The sequence below is a fragment of the Nycticebus coucang genome, chromosome 3 (assembly GCF_027406575.1).
Source record: "Nycticebus coucang isolate mNycCou1 chromosome 3, mNycCou1.pri, whole genome shotgun sequence".
Lineage (NCBI taxonomy): Eukaryota > Metazoa > Chordata > Mammalia > Primates > Lorisidae > Nycticebus > Nycticebus coucang.
Genome location: NC_069782.1, coordinates 27,088,739 through 27,109,839, shown reverse-complemented (window position 1 = coordinate 27,109,839; position 21,101 = coordinate 27,088,739). Strand labels below are relative to the sequence as shown.

Below are 21,101 nucleotides of genomic sequence, written 5' to 3'. Positions count from 1 at the left end.
CATTCCTTATGCGTAGGCCACTGTCACAGCACCTTCCACCAGTCAAGTCACTTAGTTCTCACAACAATGGGATAAGTACTATTACTGTCCCCATTCCAGATGACAGTGCTGAGACCCAAGATGTAACTACCTTGCCAAGTCACACAGCTAGAGAGAGGAGCTAGGCAGTTTGATACCAGGGCTGCCCCCTATTTCCAGCACACACCATATTACTGGCTGTCCAGGGTAGGGAGTTGTGTCCCCCATAGCAACATGCCAGCTTCCTCGGGGCACAGTCTGCGTCCTGTGCATCTTGGTGTCCTCCACGGCAGCTAGCAGGGAATGTCACCCACCACAGGCCCTCAAGCCTCTGTGATAACTGGTTGCCAGAAAGTAATAAATGAGCCATTTTCTAAAATGCCTATATCACAATTGACCTTGAGGAAGATCGTTTGTCCAACGAATGCAGGTGTCTCCACAGTGAGACGTAGAGTGTCCCTGCACTGGGAGCGGAATATCCCCCCACCCAGAGCGCATCTCCTGGCTCTTCAGAGTCACGTGCCGTAAAGACTTAAAGAACTCTGAATAGGACTCTGACCAATGCTGACACGCTGCCAGAGTCTGAACTGTCTGAGTGTAAGGCCTCTGTTGTTCATTCAAATTAAAATACCTGCCACATAGAATGAAATGTACAGCCGAGTTTGCTGGTCTATCGAGAGCTGCCATGTTCCCCTCAGCCTTCCAAACAGCACCGCTTGCACTGTTACCCTCAGAAACGCTCAGCATGTCACTAGGCAAGGAATGCAGACGGTAAGACACCTCATTAACACAGACTCCATTAATTTGGAAGATGTGATCATTGTTAGTGCTGAATTTTATTTTTCATTATCAATGAAGAAAGCAATCTGTAAAACAAATAAATAAGACCAGTTCATCCTTTCCACTAATATTTAATGCAAACCTATTATGTGTCAGCACTAGGGTAGCAGTCATAGACATTATTTTGTGGAATTCTCTCTCACTAAAAGAGAACTCTGTAGTGCAGCAGTAATGTCTCCATTTTAAAACAAGTTAGAAGACTGGAAAATTCAATTATGGTAAATCCATACAATGGCATGCTAAACAACTATAATAAACCTAGTAGGGTAGATCAGTTGGTGCTCACATATTAACAAGAGCAATTTATGAAAGAAAAAAAGCAAGAATTTGGAACCCTCTTTAAAGTATCTCTGGCCAGCTCTGCAAAGAGCTCTGACTGTGCCACTGCACTTTGGCCTGGACAACAGAGCAAGACCCTGTCTAAAAAAGTCAAAATGAAAAGGACAAAGAAAGAGTCTATGCCCTAAAATGGATCTTCTGTGACTCAGCATACAGGCCAGGTGTGGCAGACAATACAATAGGCCAGGCATTAGGAATCTCAGATTTGTTATCCTGGTTCTACCATGAACAGACCTGCTTGTATCACCTAACCTATCCAAGCCTTGTTCTCCACAGCTATGAGACAAGGCAGATGGACTACAACGTCCCTCAGCTCTCAAAGTGTACCTACAAGGACAGGTGTGTAGAAACAATTTTGCTGGGATGGTAAAGGAGGGAAACATTAAATCAAAGCCCCATGGTGTACAATTGAGTGCAGTGTCTACTGTGCTGAGAAATGCACTGGTCAGCAGTCATCTTCCCATGTACCTGCACCAGTGACCTCCAGTTGGCCACTGCCAAGTCCAATGGTCAATTTCTGGTCATCTCAATGGACTGATCAGCAGAAATCCTGACAGCGAGCTGATACTCTCCTCTTGAAACCTTCTCTTCACTTGCCTTCCAGGACACTACTAAATCTTCCTGTACCTCACCGGCTGCACCTGTCAAGTCCCCTTTGCCACATCACCCTCACCTCCCCAGCTCCTGGAGTGTAGGACTCACTCCCAGAGCTGTTCCTAAACACTAACTGCCATCCAGTTTCATGGCCCTAAGTGCAATCCACATGCTGATGACTGAATGTGTATGTCTAGCCCAGACCAGACTTTTGCATTCAGCTGCCTACTTGACATCTCTGCAAGGATGTCTAATTGGCATCTCAAGTCCCAAAATGAGCTCCTACACCCCCCTAACTCTGCTCTCAGTAAAAGTCGTTTCAATAAATGGGCACTCTGCCCTCCAAAGTGCTCAGGCCAAGGAGATCTTTGACTCCCACTTTAATGAGGGCTAAAGCTAACATCCTTATAATAGCTTACAAGTTATTCCAGAATTTCAGCTCCCCTCACCTTCCAATTACCTCGCTGACCTCTTCTCCAATCACTCTTGTCCTTCCCGCCCCCCTTCCACCCTCCAGCCAGCTCCAGCTTTACACACTCACTCTTCTCTTCCTTTGGAACACTCTGCCCAGGTACCCACCAAGATCCCTCCATTACCTTCCTCAGGTATTTGTTCAAATATCAGCTTTTCAGTAAGGTCTTTTACTGATCGTCCTATTTTAAATTGTAACCTACTCCTCCAGGCATTTTCTTTCCCTCCTCCCTGCTTATTTTTCTCCAGAACATTTGACGTGATATATTTTCTGTTAGAGTCATGTCTATTCCCCAACTAGAATGTGGGCTCTAGGGAGGAGAAAGGTGATTCTCTGATACATCACCCACACCTAGTCAACAGTACCTGGACATAGCGAGTGTTCTGTGGGGGGAGGGCATGATTTCATCTACAAACACCCCCACACAGCCGGCACACAGAGCATGCACGGTGGCTGTTTCCCTGTGACAGACAGGAAAATGATGAAACGCCCGTCTCAGATTCCAGTTTCTTTTCTTCTCATCTCAAGACAGTGGTCAGTTTCAGTTTCATGAAGAAGTATACATATGTGGTGATGCCTCATTTAGACTTCACCGTCCCTAATAACAAAGAAAAAAACTCAAATATCTTTTAAAGTAACTTTTTAAAAGTATCTGAATTAGGATCAATGTTTTTCATATATAGATTCATTTTTAACAGATCTGATACACCCTCTGTGTCTATATATATATACTATATTATAAATATGGAGTCTGACAATTAAGTTTGCAAACTTGTCCCTTGGCCATTTGGTGACCAAAGTGATATTTAGCAGAGGTATGTAGCAATTTTTCTAGGATGCGTTCACAAACTTAATTGTTGAACTTATATATTCGATGTGTTACTTAGTTCAATGTATGTATCTCACATTGTATATCGAAGCAGTACCCTGAACCCCATAAATGCATCAATGTACAAAGTTATGATTTAATAAAAAATAACATATATATTCACTGTGGGAGTGAATCCTGGGGCCCTCCAGGAGGTGGAGAGATGAGGGTGAAGGGGCAAAGGAGACTGACGGGCACAGCCAGCGAGGTATGGAAGACTCAGCAGTGCTCTGGAAGGCAAGTGAAGAGACGGTTTCAAGAGGAGAGTGTCAACTCTGAATTTCTGCTGATCAGTCCATTGAGATGACCAAAAATTGACCACTGGACCTAGCAGTGGCCAACTGGAGGTCATTGGTACAGTTACCTTGGAAGCACGCATGTGGGTGCGCACACACATGGAATGTCTAGAAAGTATCCAGGTAACTAATCATGCCATGATCCCCCTGGTAATCCTGACATGATCTTTACATATGACAGCCAATAATGGTGTTAGTGCAAGGCAGGTTGCGCCATCTGATTTTTTCTTTTTGTGTCTTTTGTTTCGGTTCTTCACATTTCAAACCTGCCTTTGACTTCCCATCATCCTGTAATGGCAAACGATGGTCACCAAGTAAGCGGTCAAAGCATAGACATTAGTGTCAAAGAGCCTTGGTCCAAGATCCACCACATATCACCAACGAGAATCTTGCCAAGTTACTTAACTTCCCCGATCCTTGATTTACTCATCTATTAAATGGACAGGTTGCGACCTAGTAAGATTTCTATGAGGATCAATGAGATAATCCATATGCAACACTTAGCACAGTGCTGGGCAAAAAGGAAGCATTCAACACACATTAACTACTGTTATCATTATTATTAATCATCAGACCTCATCTGAAGGCTTCAGCTCTCTAAATTCAAAGGTTTTATAGATCTCAAGTGCAACTCCTGTCAGCTGCAGTGAAGGACAATCATTTGTTGGTTAACAATGGGGCTACATGGGTGGCGCCTCTGGCTCAAGGTGTAGGGTGCCGGCCCCATATGCTGGAGGTGGCGGGTTCAAACCCAGCCCTGGCCAAAAACTGCAAAAAAATTAAAAAAAAAAAAATGGAGCTGCATTCTGAGAAATTTGTCATTAACTATTCCAACAGCATGCCAACATCATGAAGTATTCCTACACAAACCAAGGTGGTGTAGCCTACTACACACCCAGGACATGTAATGTAGCCTATTGCTCCCAGGCTACAAATCTGCGCAGCACGTTACTGTGCTGAACGCTGCATGCACCTGTAACTCAGTGCTAAGTATCTGCGTTATCTAAACACATCTAAACATAGCCAGGCACAGTCGCATAGGCCTATAATCCCAGTGACTCTGGAAGCTGAGGTGGGAGGATTGCTTGAGGCCAGAAAAATTAAAAAAAATCTAAACACAGAAAAAGTAATGCATTGCACAACATTACAATAGCTACAATGTCACTATGTGGCAAATTTTTCAGGTCCATTACAATTTTATAGGATCACCATTTATATGTGGTTCCTTGTTGACCAAAATGTCATGTGGTGCACAACTGTATTCCCTTCTTCAGTTTATGCCTAGTGAAAATGCGCTCACTTTCTGTAAAGATAAACAAATCAAACCACCTCAAATATCCTAATAAGATATGTGTATGTGGGTTCTAAAGACAAAATTCTTGAGTGATTAAGAACTAGCCGATGAGTAAATGAACCAGGTGTTCATATCTGAAATAATGCAGAATGAGGTAAAGAACAGGAAAGAAAGAGGAGAGATAAGAAACAGGTACTGTGGAGGAAAAGGGTGAATCAGCAGGTAAATCAGGAGAAAGCTGTAGATTGCATGCTCACCAATGCATTCTCCTGTATCAGTGACAACAATAAACAGCACCCACACTGACCGCGTAGAACAGCTAAGAGAGTCAGGCACTGTCCAAGGCGCTGTGTGCACTGGCCCGTTTCATCGTCACAACACCCTCCCAGTGGGTACTCACCTTACAGGTGAGGAAACTGGGGCCCAGAACGCAGTGAGTCCAAGGCCTGACAGCTGGCAAGAGGTAGAGGCAGGATCTGAGCCAGGCAGGCAGTGCAGCACCAGAGTCCAGGCTTATAACCCCCAGGCTGGTGGACTAGCTTGCTAGGACTGCTATTAACAGAGCACACAACAGCGTGGCGTAAAGGTCAGAACTATCTTGTCGCACAATTCTTAAGGACAGAAGTTCAAGATCAAGGTATTGGTAAGGTTAGCAAGACAGAATCTGTCCCATGCTTCTCTGCCAGCTTCGGTGGCTTGCTGGCCATCTTTGGTATCCCAGGGCCTGTAGATACCTGCTTTCATCTCCACATGGCATTCCCCCCCATGTCCTACCAATGTCCAAATTTCTCCTTTTATGAGGACACCAGTCAATCTAGATTAGAGAGCCCTTTAATGACACTACTCTTAAATAAGGTCAGCTTCCAAGCTCCAAGAATCACGCCTCCACTGAAGCAACCCCTGAGCTGGAAGGAACAATCAGAATTGCCTATTTAGGAATGCTGGAACCTAACGAGACAGTGAGAAAGGCAGGGGCTAGGGGCACGGGTGAAGGGAGAAGGCGCTGATCTTTCCTAAGAGAGCAGCATGGGGGAACCTGCTAGTACCCCCTATTCTGCAGCCCCTCCACCCCATAGGGATAGCAGACTATACTCCTGGAGTGCTAGTGGGCAACAGGGTAGGCAATGGGGGCCTTCTCCAAAATTTGATGTTGTGCATTTTGGCTGGTTTAGCAGTGTCTAAGGGATGGACACAGACACCTGCCTAGTTTGTGGCCCTCTTGGCAGCAGCAGCTTCCCCAGACAATGTCCACAGGAAAATTTTAAGTAACAATCACTCCCTCTTTTCCCCTTTTTGGAGCCAGACATTTAAGGAAATATTTTTCCGGTCACTGGCTGGCCACAGAGATAACAGAACAGAAACTTTAATGACCACACAAAACAAGAACCACATATTTGCAAAAATAGTTCAGAAAAGTCACAGATTAACAGCACCAGCTCTAAGAGGTCAGCAACTCCTGACAAGTAGGAAAAATGAGATTTTTAGAGTTATTACATTTTAATAGTCAGAATATCCCATTTTAAATGAAAAAAAAAATAGCATAAAAAGGAACAGGAAAATGTGATCATTTACAGGAAAAAAAGGAATTTGTCACAAGCTATTAATGAAGAAATCCAGACTCTGGAATTACTAGTCAAAGATGTTAAATCAACTATGTTAATATGCTCACTGAGCTAAAGGAAACCACAGACTAGGAATTAAAGGAAATCAGGAAAATAATGTATGAACAAAATGAGAATATCAATAAGGAGACAGAAATTATAAAAGGCAAACAAACAGAAATTCTGAAGCTGAAAAGTACAGTAACTAAAATGAAAAATTCACTATCAGAGTTCAAGGGCAGATCTGCAGAAGACAGGACAAACAAACTCAAAGAGGTAGAACAATTCAAATTATCCAGTCTGCACAGCAAAAAGAAAAAATATGAATAAAAGTGAATAGAGTTTAAGGGACCTGTGGGACCTCATCACACAGACCAACATATGCATTGTGGGGATCCAGAAGGAGAAGAGGGAGAGAAAGAGGCACAAGAGTATCTGAAGAAATAAATGCCAAAAACTGTCCCAAATCTGATGGACGATGCATGCCAAAAGCTCGATGAACTCCAAGGAAGATAAATTCAAAGAGATCCATATGGAAATACATTAAACTGTCAAAATTCAAAACAAGAACCATCTGAAAGCAGCGAGAAAGAAGTGATTCTTCCTGTACAAGGGATCCTCAATAAAACTTACAGCTGATTCCTAATAAGAAACTATAAAGGCCAGAAGACAAAAGGAAGACATTTTAATATACTAAAAGAAAAAAAACTGCCCATCAAAAATTCTATACCTGGCAAAACTATCTTTCAAAAATAAAAGAGAACTTAAGATACATCTATAAAAACAAAAGCTGAAGAAATTCCTTATCAGTAGAGCTGCCCTACAAGAAATGATACCAGGAGTCCTTTGGGGCAAAAGCAAAGAATAGCAGACAGTAACACAAAGCCGTAAGGACCATTTAAGAACATTGGCAAAATTAACTACATAGGTAAATAGAAAAGCTAGTATCCTTGTACTGTGGGTTCATAAGTACTCTTTTGTTCCCAAAAGGATTTAAAAGGAAAATGCATTATAAAAATCTATGTTAATGAGCATAAAGTATAGAAAGATCTAATCTGTGACAACGACATCATAAAGGAAGAGGAATACACAGGAGCAGAGTGTATACCATGGAAACTAAGGTGGTATGAATCAAACTAAGCTGATCTGAAGCTGATTTCCAATTTGAAATGCTAATTATAAAATAAATTATACAAGAAATAGTGTGTCATTGCAAAAAAAACCTAGAAAAATAGAGACGAAAATGTAGAAAGACCTCCAATCACACCAGTTTTATCCTGATTGAGCTGAAATTTCTTAAAATGACTAGATCTTTTCCAAAAGAGCCAAAAAACAGATGGGAGCATGTCGCACAGTGGGAAGAATATGAGAAAACAAAAGTAGCGGGAAAGATCTTTACTTTCCCTCCAAGAGACGGGCTCTCCTTTGCTTCACAAGGTTTCTCAGACTATTCTGGATATCAAAGGCATTGAAGTATAATAGTTAAGGAACAGACTCTGGACTACCCTAACCAGGTTTGAATTTGGCTCTGTGTTCTTACTAGCTGCGTATCTTTGGGCCATCTTTCAATAACTCACTTTATTTGTAAAATGGAAATAATCATAGGACCTATTTTATTAAGTTCTTCTGAGGAGAAAATGCTAATACATGCAAAACATTTAGAACAGCTCCCTACACGTAGGTAAAGCCTAATACGTGTTTGCCTTCACTGTGATCATCTACTCTGGGACCCACAGATGAGGTCCTACCCAGGTCTATGGCTACAGAAATAAAAGAAATTAAAAATCATTTATTCAATGTCACAATCTAATTAACCCACTTTCTTATCCGATGTAGACAATGTCCATCTAAGATAAGTGTAATGTCTAACCAATATTTTGGTGCTTTAAAAAAATTCCTCCATCAGAGTAATAATGCAGTTAGTTCTGAAAACTTTCTTCTACACCAGATTTGGAAAGTCTGTGTCCTTCTGTCACTGCTGTTGACACAGGATATGCCACAAGGTACAAATTCCATGTTGCTACCTAGAAAGCCAAATGTTCAACCACATGAGATTTACTCTTTCATGTATTCATTTGTTCGACAAATATTGAGTACCTTTTATGTGCCAAGGACTTGGGATATAGGAATATACAAAACAGACGAAAATCAAGAGAACGCTGCGCTAGGTAATCGCAGATGGCGAGTGTGGTGGGCGGAGGCTTGATTCATCACAAGTCACTCTGGGCCCCTCTGACTTGGCACTGACTTGCTGTATCACATTTTATTCATTTTGAGTCTCCTGACCCAGTGGTAAGAACCAGGCAGTTAATTCCTTAGGTCACTGGGCTCTTTCCTACCATCACCATGTCACCACCCAGGCCAGAGACTTAGGACACAAAAGTGACTCAAAGTCTTTTGATCATCTCCAGAGACAAGTAATCACTTAATAGCTAAAAGAATAAAGATGATTTTGTTTCTTTAACTCCAGCTGTGTACCTAGATGATTTTTCTTTTTAATCTCCATCTTCCCAAGATGATTTAAGTAGATTCCTGCCTAAGGCAGATGCCAAACAACTCCAAAACCAGACTCCCCGATTTGAGTCTTGGCTTAGCCAAGTCATTCAACTACTCTCTAAACGTCATCATCCAACAACTCCGGTTTCTTTATCTGTTAAGTGAGGATAGCAGTGCACACTTCATAGGGTGATGGTAAGAATTGAGGACGTGAAAAGTGCTTAGAATAACAACTGGTACCTATGAAGCACTCAAACATTTTTCAAAAACAAAAACCTCCCAACGTTCCCTTCGGCCAATCATTTTATCAAAAGAGTATCATTATAGCTGTGAAATCATACAACCCAACAGATAAATGAAATCTATTAATCATTACACAGCACACCAAGCAGCAAGGTGGATTTGGGGGTAAAGCTCTTCCAAGTCACAGTGAAGGCCTCAGTGGGCTGCTATAATTGAATTCTCTGAGAGCTCAGAACACTGCTTATCAATTTAAGATGAGTCTTTGCACAGAATTTCCCAGAGAGTCTGTCTCCTGCCCTCTCTCACCCTATTTCCCTTTAGAGCCGATTCAAGCAAAGCAGCATAGGCTTCGTCGTGGCTAGGAATTCACCCAGGTAAGTACAGCAGCTCCTGGCCCAGGAGGAGCTCACAATACACTAAGAATAATCCAAAACCTCAGTGTCAAGTGAGTCACCTCCTGACCAAACATACCACCAGGCCAGCCTTTCCCATTTTTTCTTCAACAAGAGAACTCTCCCTGGACCCCAGCTTTCTTCTCTTCGTTTGCCTTAGAAGTACTCAGCCTCTGTCAAGGGGGCCTGTGGCACTCCTGCTGGTCTCATTCCCTGATCACCCCCACCCTGCAGTAGGAAGCCAGCATGCAAGCACCACAGGACACCTCAACTCGCATTATGCTGCGACCCACAGCAGCAAGAGCTCTGGGTGACATCAAGCTGGGGCTGGGGAACCACCTGAAGGTCACCTGAGCAGTGTGGCTTCTCCCTGGCTTCTAGTCCCACTGCAACCCATGGACATTTTCCCTTTGACTTTTTAAAATAAGATCAAGAAACCACTTTTTCTGTCATGCCTTAGGACCTGATAACTGCAGAATCCTACCTCTTCCCCATTGTGACATTTCTGTGAAGAAAAGGAACTATGGGCTCCATTGTCTTTATACCCCTGACACTGAACACAGAAACTGGGCCAAGAAAAGGTTGTTGAATAAACATGTAAGGAAATTCCACTTTACAGCATCTATTACTAAAAATTCCAAATTAGGCCTCGGCGGCCGTAGCACAGTGGTTACAGCATCAGCTACATACACGGAAGCTGGCAGGTTCGAACCCAGCCTGGGCCAGCTAGACAACAATGGCAACTGCAACAAAAAATAGCTGGGCCTTGTGGCGGGAGCTATTGTGGGAGGCTGAGGCAAGAGAATTGCTTAAGCCCAAGAGTTTGAAGTTGCTGTGAGTTGTGATGCCACAGCACTCTACCAACGGTGACACAGTGAGACTCTGTCTCAAAAAAAAAAATTCCAAATTAAAGTTAAAAACTCTATGGTAAATATCTTTAAAAACAAATTAATTGCAAAATCAAGTACGTAATACATACTACCTTGGATTTTATTAAAGTTGGCACTATCTCAAAATTAAACAAATGTATTATAAAATCTTATTCATTCTTCTGAACACAAAGCCAATAATTGATTCTAGCCTTCCTTGACATAGAATGTCTACTGTATTTTCTTACTTATAAAGTAAGAGTAAAAATTGCAGCTACCTCATTGCATTTGTATGAGGATTAAATAAATTAACACATGTATAATACTTAGAATAGTACCTGGTACATAATGACCATCTAGGAAATGTTAGCCAGTATTATTACTCAGCCTGGCTGAGTAGCCTAGCTTAGCCTGTCTCAAAAAAAAAATTCCAAATTAGAAGTTAAAAACTCTATGGTAAATATCTTTAGCCTAGCCTAGCTTGTCTCAAAAAGGGGCTCAAGGCCTTGAACAGCCTGGCTGAGTAGCCTAGCCACTGGCCTGGCTAATACCATATTAGACCAAGTTATACAGAAGTTCATTTGGTAAATCTGTCCAGAAAAGCATTAATAGAAGATGCACATATAGTCTATCCCTTGGATAACAAAATTTGCCCCCAGAGCTTCAGATGCCTCCTAAAAGCCATTCATGGATTCTTAAGATACAAGAATTGCTTATAAATTGTTTATTTTTAAATGTGATTTCCCCTTGAAGTGAAAAATATATATTTAGCAGACTCTAAATATATGCCAGAAAGAACTGAATTGGAAGCTTCGCTAAGAGGTTCCTTTTAAAAAAGAAAAAAATCAAAGAGCAATTTTTACCTTCGTTCAGCCCAGGTGCTGTTCTCACTCCGGCAAGGCTGAGGGCACTTTTATCTGGTAAGAGCTTGTACGTTTATGAGAGCTTCAAATGACTACTGCTTGAGTTAAAAATAATCACTGAGAAACACAAACTGAGAAACAAAAAGCAGAAGTATTTATAAAGTTGCTCCATTCGCCCTCTCCCACCGTGGGTGCTTTCCTGTTTACCAGATCCCTGTCCTCCATCCAGCAATTCCCAAGCAAGGCTCCTGTAGGCCACTGGTGCCCAAGATGCTGGGTGGGGCAAGAGTGTCATGGTCAGGTAAGTTTGGGAAATATCTACTCTGCTCCTCCTGGGAAAGCCACAGTGTCTATTAACATATTCAAGACCTTGAGCCCCTTTCAGGAAAGAAACCTGTTTCCTTGTACTTAACCTATTGTTTGAAAATTTACTTAACCACAGGCTCCCTTTTCTAAGGAACACCTACTAGAATCTAAGTTTTGGAAATGCTGAAATAGTTTAAATTAATCACTTCTTCCCATCTCAGGAATGACTTCTAGTGAGCTCATCGGGCCCAGCAAAGTCAGCACTTAGCTAACAGCAGATGGGAATGAATGTTAACCCTACCTAGACCCACGTCCCCTGACTCAACACATATTTCCATAAAGACATACATCTTGGATTACGTTAAAAAGAAACTATCTTTAGGAACCATTGGAAGCGTGTCCTACCTACACCCAGGAACACACCAATAAATTCATAGAAGTATGGGAAATGGGAAGCAGGATTTCAGAATGTGAAATTAAATAATTCAAATTTAAAATAACTCAAAAGTAGACCCTTGGGAGAATGAAGCTATGCAGCATGAGTCACACAGCACGCAGCTACAAATTCTGCCTCTTTTTTCCCTCTGCAAGTAATTAGGAAGACTAAGCAGGGCCAGGGATAAGACCCCCTGAGAGAAGCTTCTCTCCCCCCAGAGTAATCAAGTAATCTCCCTTGGCCTAAATCACTGTGGTGTATGCACTGGTCTCTATGGAAATGAGGTGATCCTGCTGGAACTTCCCTGTCTCTGCTACATAAGTGAAACCTTACCATCTCCACTTTGGAACTCTGACCCCATTCATTTGGATACAGCAGGTGTTCCCAGGTGGCCATCCTCAGGCTTTACACTTGAATAAACTCCATACTTAATCACGGTCTCTGAATCTCATACTTTAAGGTGGACAAGAAGATTGGGAGGATAATAAAAAGGAAGAAGACAGTGATACAAGACCAATCTGGTCAACAAATGAAATTTAATTCTTCTTCTTTCTTTTTTAAGTCAAGGAGAAGAATCTGAGAGTGTTCTTATAATCTAATTAGAACACGTCCAAAGTCACGGGGAGAAATCCACTGGTGGCAAATTGATGAGATCACAATCAGAGAGGAATGCTGGGGATGGAGGAGTCCTTGACCAACGGTCTCCAAAGACTCCAATCCCTGAAACGTTATCATAGTTCAATAACACAGAAGTTTTTCCAGAATCTTCAATACCTGTTGTTTGTAATGGTAAGTTTCTTTTCTTTTAGCACTCAAACTTATCATAAAATTAGGGACTCAGGGAAGTATTCTGCCTCCCCACTCAGGTCACTGTGATAGTTACTGAACCATAACTGTCCCCTATAGTCCCCTACTGACCTCCCTCATGACCAAACTTACCATCAGCAGAGAGGGAAGCTGAATTTCTGAAACGACAATAATAAAGAATAAAACCATCCTGGGTTATGCAACTCTCCATTTCCCAGGAATCTAAAGCACTAAAGTGTCTTAGGCCTGAGTATCCCCCCCCAGGAGGGAGAGTGAGGCGCTGGGAAGGGGCTACTCAGTTCTCATGTTTCTACAGTCGAAAAAAGCCACCCTAAATTGTCTCAACACCTACGATGATGACCATGTTCTGTGTCAGCACTGCTCAATATTAGTACCCACTAGCCGAAGGTAGTACAACTGAGGAACTGGATTTCTCATTTTATTTAATTGTAATCGATTTTAATTTCAGTAACCACACGTGGATAGTGCATCTAGCCCATACACTCAAAGTTGCTTCAACATGAACAAAAACAGAGATGGTCAAGGACCTAGGAAGGTTTTCTGAGACTCTGGAGAACAGACAATTTCACTTACTAAAGGAAGTAGGGAAAAGGACTATTATCTCGATAGTCCTTATACACATTCTGAGACCGCTAGAACGGTCATTTCACCAGGCTGAGAATGAGTATCCATCAGTTAACTGATGCCAACAGCAACTGTTTATTGTGGAACGGCTACATGTGCAAAGGGTTTTATTTATTTATTTATTTATTTTGCATTTATTTATTTATTTATTTTTTATAGTTGGGGATTCATTGAGGGTACAATAAGCTAGGTTACACTGATTGCAATTGTTAGGTAAAGTCCCTCTTGCAATCATGTCTTGCCCCCATATAATGTGACACACACCAAGGCCCCACCCCCCCCCACTCCGTCCCTCTTTGCAAAAGGTTTTAAATGCAATGTTTACAACAATCCTTCAAAATAAACATTGGTATCTCTCTTTTACACATGTGAAAACTGGAATTCCAGGAGGTTAATTCACTTAAGAAAGGTCAGAAAGTAGGAGGAGCTAAGATTTAAACTTAGATCTATCTTCAAGACTGAACAAACCATACTTTAAGTCTTTAGCAAAAGTAAACTTTCCCTTCTAGATGTAGTCAACAAGTACTTTTTTGAGCATCTATTATATTGATAACACCACCACGCTAAGTGCTCAGGAGGGCAAGGGTGGAGATATAAAGATGAACAAGGAGATGTATTGCTGCAGAAACTCAGAGTTACGTGGGTTTATTTGATCTCCGACAACGGAAGTATATTGATTATTTAAATACTCACAGCATATTATAGCAACCAACTGGCCCAGAATAAAAATAAGCTAAGAATTTTAGCACTTCCAAAATATACAGAACCAAAAGCACAAGTGACAAGAGAAAGAGATAAACTGGACTTCACCAAATTTAAAACTTTACGGCATCAAAGAACATCATCAACAAAGTAAAAAGACAATCCACAGAATGAGAGGAAATATTTGCAAATCATGTTCTGACAAGAGGCTTGTATCCAGTATCTCTCTCTATATATATTATATATATATTTTATATAGACAGATATAGGTATTTGTATACGTTTATATATATATGAATATTTTTTCTTTTTTGCAACAGTCTCACTCTCTCACCCCGGGTAGAGTGCTCTGCTGTCAGAGCTCACACCAACTTCAAACTCTTGGGCTCAAGTGATCCTCTTGCCTCAGCCTCCCAAGTAGCTGGGACTACAGGCACCCACCACAACGCCTGGCTATTGTTTTAGAGATGGAGGTCTCGCTCTCACTCAGGCTGGTCTCGAACTCATGAGCTCAGGCAATCTACCCACCTCAACCTCCCAGAGTGCTAGGATTACTGCGTGAGCCACTGTGCCTGACCCAAAGTATACATTTCCTAAAAATTCTTACAACTCAACAACAAAAGTGTTTTGTGTAGACATAGGTTTTCTTATCCCTTGGGTCTACACCTCCCGTAGAATGGGGGTCACATGATAATTCTATGTTCAGCATTTTGAGGAAGTACCAAACTGCTTTCCAAAATGGCTGCACCAGCCTAATAAGGATTCCAGTTTCTCCAGGACCTGATGGGCACTTGTTATTGCCTGTCTTTTTTATTTTAGCCATTCACATGGGTGTGGAGTGGTATCTCATTTTGCTTTAACTTGCATTTTCCTGGTAACTAGTAATGCTCAGCATATTTTCAGGTGCTAATATTGGCCATCCACATTATCTTCTTTGAATGATGCCGATTCAAATCCTTTGCTCATTTTTACAAGGGGTATTTTTATTTATTTATTATTAAATCATAGCTGTGCACATTAATGCAATCATGGGGCACGATACACTTACCATTTGACATATTTTCATCACACTGGTTAACATAGCCTTCCTGGCATTTTCTGAGTTATTATGTTGAGACATTTACATTCTACATTTATTGCAATAGTTCTTTATAGAATCTGGGTATGAATTATTTGTCAGAGACATAATTTGCAAATAATTTCTCCCATTTCAAATTACTCTTCTCTGAGTCAGGTCAGGTTGTCCGGCAAATAACCCTTTTCCTGATCAAAAAGGAAAGTACCGACTGAGCTCAACATGTAAAAAAAGAGCATCCCACTTTCTGATGAGGAACAGCTGAGACACTTTCCGTCCACAGCATGGAAGGGGTACTAATCATGACTTGAAAGTAATCATGCAGACTGGAGGACAGAACAGATTGGGAAAGCAATGTCAGGGCTGAGTTGGTTAAATACAGACTTCAAAATGAAAAATAAGGTCCATCTTTTTGCTTCCTCTATTTTAAATCTCTCTGTGTCCCTTGTTTTCCTAAATGAATCTAAGTACTTCATCATCATTGACTCTTTGTGGTATAAGCTATGTGGTACAATAATTTAGAGAACTTGACCTGTCCCACAAACAAGCAGAAATGTGTAACAAACCACATTACGTCAGCACCAGGAGGTTCAGGAAGCAGCACACAGACAGACATGCAGAAATCTGGGTAGCTGCAATCCTTCCCATTAGATCTGCCACCGACACACCTATCATCACAAACCAGCCAAAATCAAAACAGATCTTGGGTAGGGAGGACACCCAGATGGGTAGGAACGAAATATGCAAAGATTTTTCTCAAAAGAGAGAAAGACCAAGAAAAGGGAAGAAACCAGATTCAAAATGATCTTTTTAGGCAAATGCTGGGGAAACCCAAGTTAAACACAGTGAGTTCTCAAAAGATGCTAGCTACTGGTGTTAACATTAATATTAAATAATCTTAGTAACTATAAATTCCTGAATTTATGTTTAAAACTAGTTATATAAGAAAAGATAATGGAGAACTGGCTCTGTCAAAATCTACTGCAGGAAATTAAAAGTGGGGGTTTGGTTGGCCAAAAGCTCAACAAATACCACAGTGCGATGTAGCTGTTAAATACCAACACTAGGCAGTCCTCATCCACGTCAAAGCAACTGATGGGCTCACCAAACTCTACCGGCAGAGCCATATCGCATGTGCAGGGCTGATATGAACACAAAAGATACAGATGATCTCAAGAATATCTAGCAAGAAGTGAGTAGAATGGTCTGGAATCCAAATTACGTACAAACCAGTTGACAGAACAGGTGTTTACAGCTGCGCAGGTTTAAGGTTCTCTGACATAGCTGAAGAACCGCCAGTAAGGAATGGTATTAGCTAGTCTGTGTTGCCAAAGGGTGAAAATTAGAAGGGTAGCTAAGTCAGGTGCCACATATGAAATCATTTTCTAATACTTAAAATTAACCAAGAATGGATCCCATGGGCTTGAGAAGCTATAAGCTCTCTTTTGCTAGAGGGGCCAGGAGTCAAACAGGGTGTTTTATGCCCAAAAGCAATCCAAGGATGCCCCTGGTGGGTGAAAGGATGCACAGTGAGGTTTTCAGGTGCCTTCCGACTTCAGGAATCTGTTGTTCTGTCACTGTGTGACTGAGGTTCACGATAGTAGTGGATGGAGCCCTATGATACCTCGTTTTCCCGAAAATAAGACATCCTCCGAAAATAAGACCTACTTACAGGAAGATAAGACGTCCCCCCTGAAAATAAGACCTAGCGCATGTTTGGGAGCACACCTTAAAATAAGACACTGTCTTATTTTCAGGGAAACAGGGTACTAACCTCTCCTCCAACCTATCTTTGCTGACGACCGGTAAGCACTTTAAAATATTCTTAGTAGACACTGGGAAAAATGATTAAATAATACTGTACCCCAGTATGAACTACTTATTTTGTAATTATTTATTTTAACTTCTACTCTACTTATATCCTTCTATTTCTTTTTTCTTTTCTTTTTTTTTTTTTTTTTTTTGAGACAGAGTCTCAAGCTGTCGCCCTGGGTAGAGTGCTGTAGCATCACAGCTCACAGCAACCTCAAACTCTTGGACTTAAGCGATTCTCTTGCCTCAGCCTCCCAAGTAGCTGGGACTACAGGCGTCTGTCCTGGTGCCTATTTTTTTTGTTGCCGTTGCATTGTTGCTTTTAGCTGGCTGGGGCCAGGTTTGAACCCGCCACTCTCGGTGTATGTGGCTGGTGCCCTGCCGACTGAGCTACAGGCACCACCCTATCCTTCTATTTCTTATCTGCAAAAGGACTTGCATGAGATCAGCAAAATAAATAAAATGGGAAAACCTTCAAGGCAATGTAAGGAATATTCATTATTATTGATAAATAGATAAGCGCTTGACTTTTTATATTTTGAGACAGAGTCTTATTTTGTCGCCCTGGGTAGAGTGCCTTGATATCACAGCTTACAGCAACCTCAAACTCTTGGGCTCTAGCAATTCTCGTGCCTCAGCCTCCCAAATAGCTGGGACTACAGGCACCTGCCACAATGCCCGGCTATTTTTAGAGATGAGCTCTTACTCTGGCTCAGGCTGGTCTTGAACTCATGAGCTCAGGCAATTCACCCACTTTGGCCTCCCAGAGTGCTAGGATTACAAGTGTGAGCCACCACACCAGCCTCAATTAACTTTTTAAAAAAAGAAAACATTTCCATTGCAAATTGCTGAGGTAGGTCTAATTTCATCTTCCTTTTCAAGATTTGGTAAAAGTTAGCAAAGACCCGAACAGTTACCAGAGGCCTTGAACACACAATTTCAGCAAAATGCCTGCCATAGAAAATTAGTAAGAGAGGCTGGGCTTTGCCTTTTGCCCTCAAACAGAAATAAACACAGGACTCAGGAAGAAAGTGAGAATAAAAATTGGGACACCTAAACTAAAAATAAACCAAAGAGACAGGAATATTTGGGTACTAAAAGGCAAGGCCCAAGCATAATCTATAAGAGAAAAAACGGATGGCTTGGCGCCTATAGTTCAGTGAGTAGGCGTCAGCCACATACACCAAAGCTGGCAGGTTCAAACCTAGCCTGGGCCTGGTAAACAACAATGACAACTATAACCAAAAAATAGCCAGGTGTTGTGGTAGGAGCCTGTAGTCCCAGCTACTTGGGAGGCAAGAGAATCATTTAAGCCCAAGAGTTTGAGGTTGCTGTGAGCTGTGATGCCATTGAAGGTGACATAATGAAAGTCTCTCAAAAAACAAAAACAAAAACAAAAACAGATAATTGCTAGAGCCCAAGAGTTTGAGGTTGCTGTGAGCTGTGATGCTGCGGCACTCTACCCAGGGCAACAAAATAAGACTCTGTCCCAAAAAAAAATTGATAAACCGAACCTCATCAAAACTAAAACCTTTGTTCATCAAAAGTCAACATTAAGAAAATGAAAAGGGTGGTGCCTATGGCTCAAAGGGGTAAGGTGCCGGCCCCATATGCTGGAGGTGGCGGGTTCAAACCCAGCCCTGGCCAAAAACTGCAAAAAAAAAAAAAAAAAAAAGAAAGAAAGAAAATGAAAAAATAAGACATACAGATGGGAAAAAATATTTATCAATCATATCTGATGAGAAAATTGTATCCAGAATATATAAAGAATTCATACAGCTCAATAATAAGACAACTCAATTGAAAAATAGGCCAAAAATTGAATGGCTATTTCACCAAAAAATATATACAAATAGCTAATGAGCACAGGAAAAGATGCTTAACATCATCAGTCATTAGGGAAATGCGAATTAAAGCACAATGGAATCAGCACTACCCATCCACTACAAAGGCTACAATCAAAAACACAGACATTATCAAGGGTGGGTTGGGATGTGGAGTTACTGGTTGGAAGATAACATGGTATAGTCACTACAGAAACAATGTAACAGCTTCTTGAAAGGGTAAATAAACCTGTACAATGCTTTCCAGCAATTTCAAAAATTCCACATGTCTACCTAAGAGAAATGAAAAGATGTCCACACAAAAACTTGCACATGATGGTAGGATCATTATTCAAAACAGCCACAAAAGCAGAAACAACTCAAATGACCATCAACAGATGGATGAATGAACAAAATGTGATCTAGCCACATAGTAAAACACCATTCAACAAAAAAAAGGAATTACCAATGTACATTGTAACAGTGACAAATATTTTAAAAAATTACGCTAAGTGGGAAAAAAAGGCAGACAGAAAAGACTATACAAGGGCTGTCCAGAAAGTATTCAGCCACTGTTAACACCTCAATAAATAACACCTTTATTTGTGTATACCTCAATAAAGTTCTATTTTATGTGTAAATTATACCTCAATAAAGTTCTTAAAAAGGGATAACCTTAAAACATATGAAATAGTGGGCCTGGTTCAGAGGTCAGATCTTTCGGTCACATTCATCATATAAACCATATGCAGTTCAAAGATAGAAACGCAAGGGAGCCTTTTATTTAACAAAATTTCTTCAGGTATCTCAAAATTCAAGGCTATTTTCTTATGATTTTGGAGGCAGTGTGCTTAGAGGTCAAAGGTGAGGATTGTGGCGTTGATCTGTGTCTAAAACCCAGCTCTCCTGCTTTCTAGCTGACCCTGAGCACGTAACTTAAACGAAGCCTGTTTCTTGTTCCTATAAAATAGAATTAATAAACACCCTGGAATTGTTTAAACTAACATACTATCTAGCATACGATAAATAACAACACCAGCATTTGTTACCAACACATCATCGCCTTCGCTATGACCTGAGTTCCCTAAGGAGACTTTGACTGATATGTGAATATTCTCAATGTACACTTAGTGTTTCATTATTGCTATTAATATATTCAATTTAATTCACTGCCCGGATGTACTCAAGTTCTCTTAAAAACCATCATTCAGGGCGGCGCCTGTGGCTCAGTCGGTGGGGCGCCATCCCCATATACCGAGGGTGGCGGGTTCAAACCCAGCCCCGCCCAAACTGCAACCAAAAAATAGCCGGGCGTTGTGGCGGGCGCCTGTAGTCCCAGGTACTCGGGAGGCTGAGGCAGGAGAATCGCTTGCGCCCAGGCGTTGGAGGTTGCTGTGAGCTGTGTGAGGCCACAGCACTCTACCGAGGGTCATAAAGTGAGACTCTGTCTCTACAAAAAATAAAAAATAAAAAAAAAATAAAACCATCATTCATTATCTCAGGTACTTACACTTCGAAACAAGGTCCCCAGATCACTTCAGTGGACAGAACCAAAGCTGCACTATCCCCTGGCTAAAGCAAGATATTTTCCAAATCAATAATAGAAAAAAAATTTAAATAGGTATATTTCTGTTGTTTCTTTCTGGGACAGCTGCACAAAGAAGAGAATGTCAGCATCTCCTCAGAGATGCCCGGAAAACAGGGAAGTAACTGTAGAGAAACAGAGCCATCTGCCCCAGGAGCCAGCACTGTGACACAACCACCAGGCCTGCAGCACAGAGTCGCACAGAGCTGCTGCTTCCCAGGTGACAAGTGAAACCCAGCCAAGTTCAAAAACCTCTTGCTGTTATTTTTAAAGTCTGTGTGAAAAGGGAAGGGGAACTGCTCGGGGTGGATGCTCTATTCTGTAAGACAAGCTCTTCTGGTTCTCCTTCTCCTTTTGTTGGTTGGGGATGAGGGGACAGACCCTGGAAAGACACATGTGGCACCAGGCAGTACAACACCAGATGTCAGGACAGGCAGAGCGGCACACGTCAAAAGGAACCCCACTCCTCCAGCACATCCAGGAACACACACGGCAGGGAGGCAGGGAGCTGGGGCCTGCACCAGGGAGGCACACACGCCCATCAGCCCACATTTGCTTGTCAGATGCAGAAGCCCCATGACCTCAAAACATTCCAGGGAAATATGTCATGGGATTTACGTGAGGGCTGCTCTAAGTCAGCATCTGAGAACCTCGTGGCCTCTGGAGGTTTCTCCTGGCACCATCTAGCTCTTGACTTAGCAAAATGGGGAGGAAAAACTACTTCC

At 41.6% G+C, this 21,101-nt stretch overlaps 1 protein-coding gene across 1 annotated transcript in view; it reads right to left on the bottom strand.

The window, feature by feature from the left end:
• TMCC3 (transmembrane and coiled-coil domain family 3) overlaps positions 1 to 11,249 on the bottom strand; it is a 233,763-nt gene extending 222,514 nt beyond the window's left edge. Inside the window, exon 1 of the mRNA XM_053585389.1 lies at positions 11,186 to 11,249. The gene's annotated coding sequence lies outside the window, so the exon portion shown is untranslated. The remainder of the gene's footprint in view (positions 1 to 11,185) is intronic.
• Positions 11,250 to 21,101: the final 9,852 nt, after the last annotated feature.